At 35.5% G+C, this 14,566-nt stretch overlaps 1 long non-coding RNA gene across 1 annotated transcript; it reads left to right on the top strand.

Annotated features, from left to right (window-relative positions):
* Window positions 1-6,639: 6,639 nt before the first annotated feature.
* Window positions 6,640-10,724, top strand: LOC137956881 (uncharacterized). Its single transcript, XR_011113280.1, has 7 exons — window positions 6,640-7,548; window positions 8,321-8,467; window positions 8,570-8,804; window positions 9,911-10,165; window positions 10,280-10,332; window positions 10,426-10,504; window positions 10,589-10,724. It is a non-coding gene; the product is annotated as an uncharacterized lncRNA (long non-coding RNA).
* Window positions 10,725-14,566: the final 3,842 nt, after the last annotated feature.

Genomic DNA, 14,566 nt, shown 5'->3' with positions numbered 1-14,566 from the left:
TGTTAATTCCGTTTTCGACTCCAACAGAGTTAATAAGCAAATCCCCATCGTGGGAAATTGTGTTGGAGTTATAGAAGGATTCTTATGAATTCAGAGTTTTCTTTTTTGGTGGCAGATCCATACGATATTGAGTAGGTACGTAATAATCTATAGATTATTATGTCAGATTTAGCCCACTTGGTGGTAAACTTGCAGGAATAGGGTCAACCCCGAACAATGTTAAGTAGCAGCAGAAGTTATGATAGGCCTATCAGAAACTATTAAGTCTTTATTGTAGTAAGTTTATTATTATAGATTACTGTTGTGTGTCATAATATTGTTTTTGGGTTGTAACTGTTACGGGAATATGTAAACCTAAGCAGAAGAACCAAAACTAATCTTTGACTTTGATACCATTTTTATCACTAATTTCTCTCCTATTGGCTCTAATACCATTTTTATCACTAATCTCTCTCCTATACATAATATTATGAACGGTTACGTGGCATTGTGACATCTGGGAATGATGCTTTTCCGTAGTGAAAACGGATTATATCTTTTTGAGCTGGTACCTTTGTACTCGAAAGTATTCTAGCCTATATAACCATTTCTATGACACACAATAGTAATCTATAACAATAAAGTTATTACAATAGAGACCAAATAGTTTTTGATAGGCCCAATATGACTTCTCTTGCTACTTAACGCTATTCAGGGTTTGACCCTATTCCTAGCGATTTAGCCCTCTTTTCAATTCATTCTCTCTCTTCCGGCAAGATGATGATCACTTTGAGAAGCTCTGACGGAGAGGTTTTTGAAGTTGAAGAGGAAGTTGCACGCATATCGAAGCTGATTGATGACATGATTGTCTGTGGTTGCACTGATACTGTCATCCTGATTGCTTGCATTAGTAATAAAATTCTAGGAAAATTGTTGGAGTACTGCAGGGAACAAGCGTCGAATCAAGTGAATGAAAAAGAAACATATAAGAAGGATCATAGAGAATGGGGGAAGTGATTCATAGGTGTGGATCTTCAGACCTTGGTCGAACTTCTCATCGCTTCCGACTTTTTGAATATTCAAGGAATTTTTTATCTTGGCATTGAGAAGATGGTGAGTATGATCAGGGGCAAGTACCCCAGGTGGTCCGAGATATGTTTAACATGGTCAACGATTTCACCCCGGAAGAGGAGATGGAACTCAGGACAACCAACCCTTGGGCCTTTGAAGGGGAGCCAAAGTTGTATGCGAGGGAAAACGCGATAATGTCTCAGTCAAAGAGACACAATAGCAACAACGGTCAATGCCCAAATAACATGTACTAAATAATGAAAGTCCTTAATAAGGACACAATAAATAATCCGTTGCGAGTCCATCCTAGACTAATGAAACTTTAATATTTCTGATATCAATATCTCCAAAAATATAGGCCAGAATCATAAACGGTTTGTTAATCAAGAAACTAAATTCAAATATCTTTAATTTGATATTATATTTGACATAAAAATATTTTTCTTGAATCTTTTATGATCTTTTGATTCACTTTATTCCGTATTAAGATCCTTGCTGAGTCCATTGCGAATATTTCCTTAAATATAGATCAGATTGACATGAAATTTTCTCCTTCTGAAACTAGACTTCAATACCTTTTATCCTAGTATATATTTTGTTCATAAATTTTATTTATTTTCAGAAAAAAGAATCTGATAGATTTCAAAATCTCTAATTTGGCCGAACTAAGTACTCTTTCTTCTTTTGCCAGTGACCATTGACTCTTCCAAGATCGATATCTCCATCTAGAAAATTCAGATTGAGAATTGGTTAAAGAAGTAAGAAAATAGACTTATAGATATTTATCTTAATATATAATTCTCCATGTAACGTCTCGTTCTTGATGGCACAAGTCGACTCAAAAGTTGAAGCTTCTACTGCTGCTCAAACCTCTCCTTCAATATGACCTTCGCTTCTTCAAATGTCGATTTCTCTTTGTAGAAAACTCTGATTACTAAAATTCATTTTACATTGGAAAGTAAACTCCAATATTATTTCGTAAATATATAATATGCAACATGAAAAACTCAGTATAGAGATAAAAACATAAAGAAAACAACGAATATAAGGACTAAAAAGAGACAAAAAGATAGATACGAACCTAAATTGCTAGGGATAATAGATCAGAAAGGATAACATTATTTCTGTGGGTTGACCGAGTCAACTCACATAACCTATTGTTGGATTTATGGAAAAGAGAAAAACTTCATTGACTTGATGTAATCTGAGTATCGGAACCCTTATTTATAATAGAAGAAAGTAGTAGAATCTAATTACAATTAAATTACCCTAGTCTCAATTACACCCGAACGCTAATACCTAAAATACGTCCTAACATAATTAAATAACTCAACATAAATAGAAGACTAACATAACTAAAACACCTTTAAACTGAGACTTTTCTTTGAGACCTCGTTCTATGAGACTCCTGTAAAACTCCACCATATTAATTCTGGATTTGTGAAACTTCTTACTGTGAGAGTCCTATAAGAGCTTTCCATATTTTCTCTTTAACATAGAACGATTTTTCAACTGGTGGGACTAAGTTTCGGAGAAATAGTATTGCCAGACAAAGGATAAGTGAGTCTAAGTTTGATGATCTATTTTTTAACTGAACAATAAATTTTATTATTAAATTTTTAACCTCATAGTTTTTGCCTATAACAATCATGTTAGAATTTTTATTATTATTTTAAAAAAAAAATATAGATAATAATAGTATTATAAATATTATAAAATTGATAATATTTTTATAAACAAAGAGAATCCAGTCTAGCCAAGCTTGCATAATCCATGTTATGAGTCCAGCCAAGCTTGCGATCAAAATTAACCCCACTTGGATGATTACGAAGATTCTAATAATGTAGCTAGTTTTACTTTGTGATTAGGGGGAGGGAAAATACCATATGAAACAAAAAGAAAAAAAATTAGGTTAAATTGATCTAATAGGTTTTGATAGCTCAATTTTGCTTATATATGATGCGAGTATATTAACAAGGAAGAAATAACAGTCTTAGGCTTTTAGCGAATCTAATAATTTGAGCTACTGAAATTTCCTTGTGCCTCAGTACTTTCCTGAATCCAATTGCAGACTTTAATGGCTTTAATTCCGACTCTGACTCCGACAAATTTAAATAAGCAAGTTGGGAAATTGAGTTGGAGTTATAGAAAGATTCTTATGAGTTCAGAGTTTTCTTTTTTTGGTAGTAGATCCCTGCTAGGTTATCTAATAATCTATAAATTACAATGTCAGGGGTTCTTCAATTCATTCTCTCTTCTGGTCAACATGGTGTTCACTCTAAGAAGCTCTGACGGAGAGATTTTTGAAGTTAAATAAATAAGTCCCCGTCGTGGGAAATTGTGTTGGAGTTATAGAAGGATTCTTATTAATTCGGAGTTTTCTTTTTCGGTGGCAGATCCATACGATGTTGAGTAGGTACGTAATAATCTATAAATTATTATGTCAGATTTAGCCCACTTGGTGGTAAGCTGACAGGATTAGGGTCAACCCCCGGATAGCATTAAGGAGTAGCAAAAGTCATCTTAGGCCTATCAGAAACTATTTTCTATTATAGTAAGTCTATTGTTATAGATTACTTTTGTGTGTTATAATAATGTTTTTGGGTCGTAACTGTTATGGGAGTATGTAAATCTAAATAGAAGAACCAAAGCTAATATTTGGCTTTGATACCATTTTTATCACTAATTTCTCTCCTATTGGCACTGATACCATTTTTATTACTAATTTCTCTTATACATAATATTATAAACGGTGACGTGGCATTGTGACATCTGGGAACAATGCTTTTTCGTAATGAAAACAGATTATATCTCTTCGAGCTGGTACCTCTGCACTGGGAAGTCTTCCAGCCTATATAACTATTTTTATGACACACAACAGTAATCTATAACAATAGACTTATTACAATAGAGACCAAATAGTTTCTGATAGGCCCAACATGACTTCTCCTGCAACTTAACACTATTTAGGGTTTGACCGTATTCCTAGCAATTTAGCCCACCTTTTAATTCATTTTCTCTCTTCCGGCAAGATGATGTTCACTTTGAGAAGCTCTGACGGAAAAGTTTTTGAAGTCGAAGAGGAAGTTGCACACATCTCGAAGCTGATTGTCCACGGTTGCACATATATTGTCATCTTGATTGCTTGTATTAGTAATAAAATTCTGGGGAAAATGTTGGAGTACTGCAAGGAGCAAGCGTCGAATCAAGTGAACGGAAAAGAAACGTATAAGAAGGATCATAACGAATGGGGGAAGTGATTCATAGGTGTGGATCTTCAGACCTTGGTCGAACTGCTCATCGCTTCCGACTTTTTGAATATTCAAGGAATTTTTGATCTCGGCATTGAGAAGATGGAGAGCATGATCAGGGGCAAGTACCCCCAGGTGGTCCGAGATATGTTTAACATGGTCAACGATTTCACCCCAGAAAAGGAGATGAAACTTAGGAGAGCCAACCCTTGGGCTTCGGAGGGGAGCCAAAGTTGTATGCGGGGGAAGACGCAATAATGTCTCAGTCAAAGAGACACAATAGCAACAACGGATATGGGCCAATGCCCAAATAACATGTACTAAATAATGAAAGTCCTTAATAAGGACACAAGAAATAATCCGCTGCGAGTCCATCCTAGACTAATAAAACTTTAATATTTTTGATATCAATATCTCCAAAAATATAGACCGGAATTATAAACGGTTTGTTAATCAAGACACTAAATTTAAATATCTTTAATTTGATATCAAATTTGACATAAAAGTATTTTTCTTGAATCTTTTATGATCATTTGATTCTCTTTATTTCGTATTAAGACCCTTGCGGAGTCCATTGCGAATATCTCCTTAAATATAGATCAGATTGACATAAAATTTTCTCCTTTTGAAACTAGACTTCAATAGCTTTCATCCTAGTATATTTTTTGTTCATAAAATTTATTTATTTTCAAAAAAAATAATCTGATAGATTTCAAAATCTCTAATCTGGTAGAACTAAGTACTCTTTTTTCTTTGGCCAATGACCATTTGACTCTTCCAAGATCGATATCTCCATCTAGAAAATTCAGATTGAGAATTGGTTGAAGAAGTAAGAAAATAGACTTATAGATATGTATCTTAATATATAATTCTCCATGTAAAGTCTTGTTCTTGATGGTATAAGCCGACTCAAAATTTGAAGCTTCTACTACTGCTCAAACCTCTCCTTCGATATGACCTTCGCTTCTTCAAATGTCGATTCTTTTTGTAGAAAACTCTGATTACTAAAATTTATTTTGCGTTGGAAAGTAAACTCCAATATTATTTCGTAAATATATAATATACAATATGAAAAACTTAGTATAGAGATGAAAACGTAAAGAAAACAACGAATATATGGACTAAAAAGAGACAAACAGATAGATACGAACCTAAATTGCTAGAGGTAATAGATTAGAAAGGATTACATTATTTCTGTGGGTTGACCGAGTCAACTCACATAACCTACTGTTAGATTTATGTAAAAGAGAAAAACTTCATTGACTTGATGTAATTTGAATACAGGAACCCTTATTTATAATAGAAGAAAGTAGTATAGTCTAATTACAATTAAATTACCCTTGTCTCAATTACACCCGAACTCTAATACTTAAAATATGTCTTAACATAATTAAATAACTCAATATAAATAGAATACTTACATAACTAAAACACCTCAAACTGAGACTTTTCTGTGAGACCTCGTTCTATGAGACTCCTGTAAAACTCCACCAAATTAATTCTGGATTTGTAAAACTTCTTGCTGTGAGAGTCCTCTAAGAACCTTCCATATTTTCTCTTTAACACAGAACGATTTTTCAACTGGTGAGACTAAGGTTTGGAGAAATAGTATTGCCAGACAAAGGATAAGTGAGTCTAAGTTTGATGGTCCATTTTTTAACTGAACAATAAATTTTAACATTAAATTTTTAACCTCATATTTTTTGCCTATAACAAGCATGTTAGAATTATTATTATTATTTTAATAACAAAATATAGATAATAATAGTATTATAAAAATAATAAAATTGATAATATTTTTATAAACAAAGAGAATCCAGACCAACCAGGATTTCAGAATCCATATTATGACTCCAACCAAGCTTGCGATCAAAATTAACCCCACTTGGATGATTACGAAGATTCTAATAATGTAGCTAGTTTTAATTTGTGTTTAGGGGAGGCAAAATTCCATATGAAACAAAAAGCAAAAAAATTAGGTTAAATTGATCTAATAGGTTTTGATAGCTCAGTTTTGCTTATATATGATTCGAGTATATTAACAAGGAAGAAATAATAGTCTTAGGCTTTTAGCGAATCTAATAATTTGAGCTATTGAAATTTCTTTGTGCCTCAATACTTTCCTGAATCCAGTTACAGACTCTAATGGCTTTAATTCCGACTCAAACTCCGACTCCGACTATTAAGCTGACTCCAACAAATTTAAATAAGCAAGTTGGAAAATTGGGAAATTGAGTTGGAGTTATAGAAAAATTCTTATGAGTTTATAGTTTCCTTTTTTCGGTGGTAGATCCCTTCTAGGTTATCTAATAATCTATAAATTACGATGTCAGGTTCTTTCAATTCATTCTTTCTTCGGGGCAACATTCAATTCATTGTATCTTTCGGGCAACATGATGTTAACTCTAAGAAGCTCCGACGGAGAAATTTTTGACGTTGAAGAGGAAGTTGCACGTGTTTCGAAGCTGATTGAAGGCATGATTGTCCAAGGTTGCGCGGATACCGTCATCCCGATTGCCTGCGTTCACGGTAAAATTTTGAGGAAAGTGCTGGAGTACTGCGAGGAGCAAGCGTCGGTGAACGGAAAAGAAACGGATCAGAATGAGAGTGAAGAGTGGGGGAAGCTATTCATTGATGTGGATTTTCAGACCTTGGTCGATCTGCTCATAGCTTCCGACTTTTTGATAATTCAAGGAATTTTGGATCTCGGCATTGAGAAGATGGTGAGCATTATCAAGGGCAAGTACCCCCAGGAGATCCGGGATATGTTTAACATCGTCAACGACTTCACCCTGGAAGAGGAGATGGAACTACGGAGAGCCAACCCCTGGGCCTTCGAAGGGGAGCCAAACTTTGATGCGGGGGAAGACGTGACCGCAGCGGCTCCCAATCGAATGTGCGGCCTTTTCTTGCGCAAACAACCGGACTGTTCATCGATTTTAGTTTGATTTAGGGATAGTTACAGAGTCATTGCGATCAGGATTTTAGTTTGGTTTAGTGTTATGTATGTTGTATCGATCACGTGTCGATTTTTTTAATCAAGAATTGTTCACAAATCGTTATGAGTTTACTCCCTAATGATCTTTCCATTCGAGATCACAGTCTTCGAGGGTCTTAGCGTCTGTAGTATCCCAAAGTTTTCTGGCATTTGGGGATATTCTCGAGTTAAATAGAAAGTATGTTGAACTTTCTGGTGGTGTTAATCGAATTTTTGAGCTGGAAGAGCTTCTTGATGCAGCCCAAAGTGGTGAGTCAGCTGATCTTTTATAATTAAGTTTTATATTGTAGCTAACTGCAACTTATTTTTTGGGTGAAGTATAGGCATATTTTTGTATTTAAAGCTCATATGGCATGAGATTTAATTGCGTGTCAGAGCCATAATGGTCTGTGATGAAAATTCATTGCTTGATATTGGTTGATTAGTACATTGAGTATACTGGACGCTTGCTTTGCTCCTTCTGCTTCTTTGCTTTAGTCTCCACTGAAAATTGTCAGAAAAAGGATCTGTTCATGTGAGAAGCCTATTGTTTGCAACTTGTGTGTTGGCTTTTCTCAAAGTTCTATTAATGTATTTGAGTGTATGTTGTTCAATTCATCTCATCAATGTTAGCTTTTAGTTCTCTACTTTCACCTGCTTTGCTCTTGCATTTGGCAATGGGATTGGTTCTGTGCAGAACACTGGATATATTTGTGCATTCAGGCTTTTAAAAATCACTTAGCGTTGTTCGAGTTTGCATTGGTTATTGGTTTGCCTGTACATTGGTATATCTTTTTCTTCTGCACTTCCAAACACTGTAATTTTCTCAGGAGCATTTGAAAGATCCTTTTTTTTTTTCAAAAAAAACAAAATTATCTGGTTAATATACTTCATGCATTTGCTTCCTGTCAACTGGTAATATTGCCAATGCAGTTCTTCATCTGTCACATTCACCTTCCGTTTGTCACTAGTAACTAGTTCTATGTGTGGAATTATTCATCTTCCTCACTGACTGCTGGATGTACTATGCCTCCTATACAAGGCTCTGCTGCTAGCTATGAGGAATCTAAAGTTTCAGATGGAGATATCATCTCTTTCACTGAAGTGGACATCATTACTCCAGGCCAAAAATTATTGGCTAGGAAGTTGACATGTGGTATAACACGAGGAAGGAATCTCCTTGTTACTGGTTAGTGAAATAATGATGGTTATTTTTACTTGCTCGTTTTTGTGGAGTTGTTATGTATTTTGATTCCTTTCTGCTTTAATGGTGTCCTTATTGGTTATTTAGGGCCCAATGGGTGTGGAAAAAGCTCAAATCTTTAGAGTTCTCCGAGGCCTCTGGCCTATCGTCAGTGGAAAACTCATAAGACCCGTGCAACATGTCACTGATGTGGTCTCTCATGTGGCATATTTGTTGTCCCTCAACGGCCTTGTACATGTCTAGGAACACTGAGGGATCAAATAATTTATCCTTTATCTCGTGAAGAAGCAGAAACCAAGGCTTTGGAAAAATCTGGACTAAGGTGAGGATGCATTCCCCTGGTCAGCCTTTACTTTTTTGTTTTACTTGCTTCAACCTGTTCTGCTACAATTACACTCTTCAATGTGTAAATAATTGATCTGAAAAAGGGATCACATCGGTCAGTGTGTTCAGTTGGAACCAGATGTTTGACTGGGTTTGAAAAAGCTCAGATTCTGATTTATGAGTTGTCGGATAACAAGCTAGTTTTTGGCTAGTTACACTGACTGATCGACTTGGCAAATAAGTAGACCAGCCTTGGTCCTCCCTCACTTTGCTCATCATATTCTTCTTCTTTCTCCCAAATCTGCTTCCTCTTTTTCTAATTAGTCTCTTTGTACTAAATCTAAACCCTGTTGACAAAGGAAAATAATATATAGAAAATGGGGGGATGTCATATGCAGATGCCAAGAGAGAACAGTTAACAATTCCGATGAAGTATGTTTCTTACTCTTTAACTCTACTTTGTTGGTCCTTGGATTTGGAGTGATTTGGTATAATCTTGTAGGAGAGTTTTGCACAACAAAGATTAAGATCAAAAGAGGGAAACATTAGTTGTAATGTCATGTATGAGCAAAGAGATAAAGAGGACAACGATTTAATGTTTTATTTGTAGAAAGGACTGATGTGGTACTGTTTTTGGAGTGATTTACCTTTCACTTCTGTTTTTGGCACATTTATCCGGAAGGCTTTTTTGAACGGAGCTGGGTAAAATGCTGGTTTAATCACCTGTTTGGGATTATAATATTGGTGGAAATAAGCTGCATGTATATGACATCAAGATCCATAGAAAGATATATGTAAGGTGTTTGCTGTTTCTGAGGAGCTATTCTTTTTCAGGAAAAGAATCTGATAGCTCTCATATATTGGATGCTCAATTAAGGACAATTCTAGAGAATGTTCGATTAATTTATCTTCTGGAAGGAGGAGGTTGGGATGCTAGTCTTAACTGGGAAGATATCTTATCCCTGGGAGAACAACAGAGACTTGGCATGGTGAAGCCATAAATTTACATTAACTGAAGAGTTTTACGCTGTTCTTTTGCGTATGAATATTTTTGCAGAAACCTATCAAGTGGTGGTACTCAAATCATTTGATTTTGCTTTACAGGCGCCAGGCTCGTTTATTCATGACCGCCCTAGGTTTGGGATCCTTGATGAGTGCACCGAGGATGTGACAATTTTCCAATACCTACTAGTAAAGATATGGAAAAAATTTTTACTTTTTCATATATTGGATGCTCAATTAAGGACTATTCTAGAGAATGTTCGATTAATTTATCTTCTGGAAAGAGGAGGAGGTTGGGATGCTAGTCTTAACTGGGAAGATATCTTATCCCTGGGAGAACAACAAAGACTTGGCATGGTGAGGCCATAAATTTACATTAACTGAATGGTTTTACCCAGTTCTTTTGCGTATGAGATTGTTGCAGAAACCTATCAAGTGGTGGTACTCAGATCATTTGATTTTTCATTACAGGCTCGTTTATTCTTTCACCACCCTAGGTTTGGGATCCTTGATGAATGCACCGAGTATGTGACAATTTTCCAATACCTACTAGTAAAGATATGGAAAAAATTTTCTATTCGTATTTTTACTAATTTTCTACTTTTCATGCTGGGCAGTGCAACAAGTGTTGATGTTGAAGAACACCTATACAGGCTTGCTAGTGAGATGCTCATAACATTCATTACATCATTTCAAGTAAGCGTCTCTATTTGGGTGTATTTTGGATCTTTATAACCATCCATCATGCTTATTTTTGTTTCAATTGTGGGGTTTTCTCAGAGGCCTGCTTTGATTCCATTTCATTCTATGGAGCTGCGGCTAATTGATGGAGAGGGTAGATGGGAGCTTTGTTCAATCAAAGACTGAGTTCACCTCTAAAAATTCTTGATTAGAGCCTCTTTCTTTATGTATGTTGTGTCGATCAAGTGTCGATTTTTTTAATCAATAATTGTTCACAAACATTATGAGTTTACTACCTAATGCCCTTTCCATTCGAGATTATAGTCTTCGTTCGGAGAATTAGGGTTTCTGGAACTGAAGCCACATCCAGTTAAAAAACGAAATTGGAGGATGATGAGAAGGCAGATGAGGGTAGAGGAGAAACCAAATAAATGCCAATCGATGAGCCTCATATTGCCTCATGAAAATCCTAGGGCTAGTAAAGTCAGAGTGGGAGGAACTATCATAATAAACAGAATTTTATCGTTAATATATTTGGGTTCAAAATACTGCAACACGAAGGAATTTAGTTGAAACATGTAGCCATAAACAACCATCATTTCGGTATCATAGCCCATGACAATGCACTTATGAGCTTCAGGGTAGCTTCGTTTTGTAACGATGAGATGTAAGTATGATAGAGTCTTTACCTTGCTCGTCAACTAGTGGACTGAAGATCATATTTTCAGTTTGCCTATGTACTAGATTCCAGTCTGATCTTAGGGAATCATACTTGGTGATTGTATAAACTCTTCAAATACTTGCTTGGAATACCAAACTTAGGTATATGGTACTCAAATAATTTATTCATAAACTTAATGGGGTACTTTGATGCTGATTTTGGCAGTTACAAAATTTGATAGGAAGAATACTAGTAGTAGTTGCTAAATGCTATGAAACATGCTAGTTTCTTGGTTCTCCAATAATCAATGGTCAATGAGTCTCCCTACCAAGGAGGTTGAGTATATAGTTGTTGTATACAACTCTTATGGGTGGAACAACAATTACAAGAATATGGTTGAATTAAAATGAAATTCTTACTATAGTAATAATATGGGTGTCATTAGCTTAAGTAAGAATCTATTTTACCATTCTCACTTTAAGTATATTGAAATTAAATACTGATTCATCCCAAAATTGGTTCAAACCAGGACAATTAAGATTAATTTTGTTCCTACAAAAAAAAAAAAAACAACTAACAAGCATTCAAGATTTGTTGAATTTAGGACCCCATGAATAATACCTTGAGCAAGGGGAGAGAGAAAGAAGAGGAGAAAAACAAGAAAGACTCTCGGGTTGAAAGAAAAGAAGAAAAAATAAAAAAGGTTTGGAGAGAGAGAGAGAGAGAGCTTCACACGAGAGAAGAGAAATTAAGAGGCTTGCTTGATTAATTTTCGAGTTACAATTACCTCTATTTATAGTTGAGGAGGTGATAGAGTCCATGTACAATTAATCTTAGGACTCCTAATTATATTCCAACTAGAACTCTCTAAGATAAACCTATCATGATAAGATTACATTATCTATTTAAGAGATTAATTTAACTCAACTTCTAACTCTTCTTTAAGCACGTGAACCAAGATAGAAAGCTAGCTCACGGTCTTATCTTTGTGGGTCCCACATGATCTTCCAGCTCATGTTGATAGAGATACCAGCTCGTGGTATCTTTATGGGTTCTATTTGATATTTGAATCTTCTATTTAATTCCAGTTCATGTTCCTTAGCTCGAGCCAACTTGTATGAGGGCCCTTGTTGACATCTCTCGACCTCATGTTGGGTCCCACCAGCTCGTGTAGCCATGGTGGGTCCCACATTGTAACAAGGTTGATTAATTCTTTGCCCTGTTAGTGCCCTCTGTATGTGAAATGTATTTCACTTGCGCTAGGTAAAATGTGCTAAAACCCGTTAGTGCCCTCTATAAGTTGGGAGGGAAAAGTAAATTACAAATATAATATACTTTCCCCCGTTTTAGGCATAATGCGAGGGAAAGTGAATTCAGAGGGGTTGAGCTCTGAATTCACTTTCCCTCCATCAATTACATCGGGCTGTCGAACGAAAGGTTTTTTTGAGAATTTTTTTTTGCTCCTCTCTCGCTCGTGACCTTCGGCGATTTCTATCGCCCCCTTTACAACCTCTCCCCGGCGCTCGCTAACTCTCTTCCTCTCGTCGTCCCCAGCACCGACGACTTTCAATGGCTTCTCTCCCCTCTTTGCAACCTCTTCGACTCGATTCAAAAGAAACTAGGGTAAATCCTTCTTCTTGGAAATCGATGGTTATTCTTCTTATTGTTTATGAATTGTTCTTCTACTTCTCATTTTAATTTTTGGCTCTATTTTTGGAATCGTTCCTTTGCCTCTGCAACCTCTCTCAAGTGTTTCGACATAAATTAGGGTTCGTTTTTCGTGGTTTGGAATCATTCTTCTTGATTTGGTTGCCTTCCCCTCTGCGTTCAACATGAATTATCCCCTTCGATTTTGATTTATAGTGTTACTTCGATTTTGAACATGTATTTTATCTTTATGCATTAGCCTTTTATGTTAATAATGTGAACGAGTTTATCATGTTACAACTGCAATGTGTATGAGATTTTCTGTATCTTCTTGTGATTTGTATGGCAATAATCTCCACTTCTGTGTTCTATGTTTACCTGTGTGAAATTCATTGACATTCTAATTTCATTTTGATCATTTGCTTATTATGGTGGTAGAATGTGTTGATGGATTAGAGAGAGAGAGTTTGAGGGACTAGGCATAAGAATTGCAGAAGATATATCTGACCAGGGGTATGGATGTATCGAATAATAAAGATGCAAGACTAATATTATTTGGACATATTTCTTATCATGATCATGATCATTAAATCACTTGTTTCCCTGTAGTTGACAACAATGTTACGACTCTTTAAGCAAATATTTCTTTTTTTTTTTTGTATTTGTTACCATTTTGCAATTGAAGGAATCTAACTTTAATCTCTGTTTCCCATCCACAGGTGGAATTTTATTTGCTACTCAGACTTAAACATCATAAATATTCACTGGTTATTTTTTATTCATGTTTTCTCTTCTTATTAATCACCATGTTACTTCATGTTACTTCATGTTTTAGTGACATTTACTATTTTTAAGTGGCAAGGTAAGGGGGGAGGGATTGCCCCTTCCTTTTTTTTTTCTCCTCCTCCCCTCTCCTTTACTTTTTTTGAAGAACAAATTATTCTTGATTCATTGTCTACTTGTTATGAGTTTTAGATGGTCAAAAGGATGAAAGGTAAAGACAGTATGGATGAAACTACAAAGAGAGCCTACGACACATGGACATGCGACGAAGATAGTAAAATGCTTGATTTGCTCATTGAGCAAGTCAATTTGGGTAACAAATTACCCAATGGAGTTTGGAAACATGATGTTTTCAACGATTGTGTCTGTCTTTTTAATTTGGATACAACGAACCAAAAGACAATTGAACAATTGAAAAACCTCATGCGGACTTGGAAAAAAAACTATCAGATCGTGAGTACATGCCTCAACACTAGCGGCTTTGGGTGGGATCCAACAACCCAGAAAGTCACCACAAGTAAGACAATGTGGCAAAATTACATAAAGGTTTGTAAACGTAACATAGAACGTTATGTTTCTTGCTTTATTAATCAGGATTTTAAGTATTTTAAGCAATAATTTTTCATGTAGGCGCACAGAGAAGTTGATAAGTATAGTTATATGAAAAATTGGCTATAGTTGTTGGAAATTCTATTGCCGTGGAGACGTCAAGTCAAACAAGCATTGAGTTAGAAGACAACCTTCTAACTACTGCAGAAGGGTCAATGATTGAGGACATTGATGAAGATGATGCAATTAGAAAAATCTCATTACCTAATAGTATAAGGTCTCCAAGTGAGGCTCCTCCGAGAAGCAAAACACCAAGAAATGTTGGGAATTGAACTTCTTCTACTCAGTATAGGAAGAGATCCAAACCATTAGTTGAAAATACTAACAAGGTCGTTGAGGCCATTAACAATATGTCATCAACCCTTTTGCAAATCTTT

The sequence above is a fragment of the Aristolochia californica genome, unplaced genomic scaffold (genome assembly GCF_029961685.1).
Source record: "Aristolochia californica isolate CCGP_79_NKW_82.1479 unplaced genomic scaffold, dmAriCali1.0.hap1 SCAF_2, whole genome shotgun sequence".
In the NCBI taxonomy this organism is placed as follows: Eukaryota; Viridiplantae; Streptophyta; class Magnoliopsida; order Piperales; family Aristolochiaceae; genus Aristolochia; species Aristolochia californica.
The sequence above is the reverse complement of the archived record's forward strand: the minus strand, read 5'-3'. Positions and strand labels throughout refer to the sequence as shown.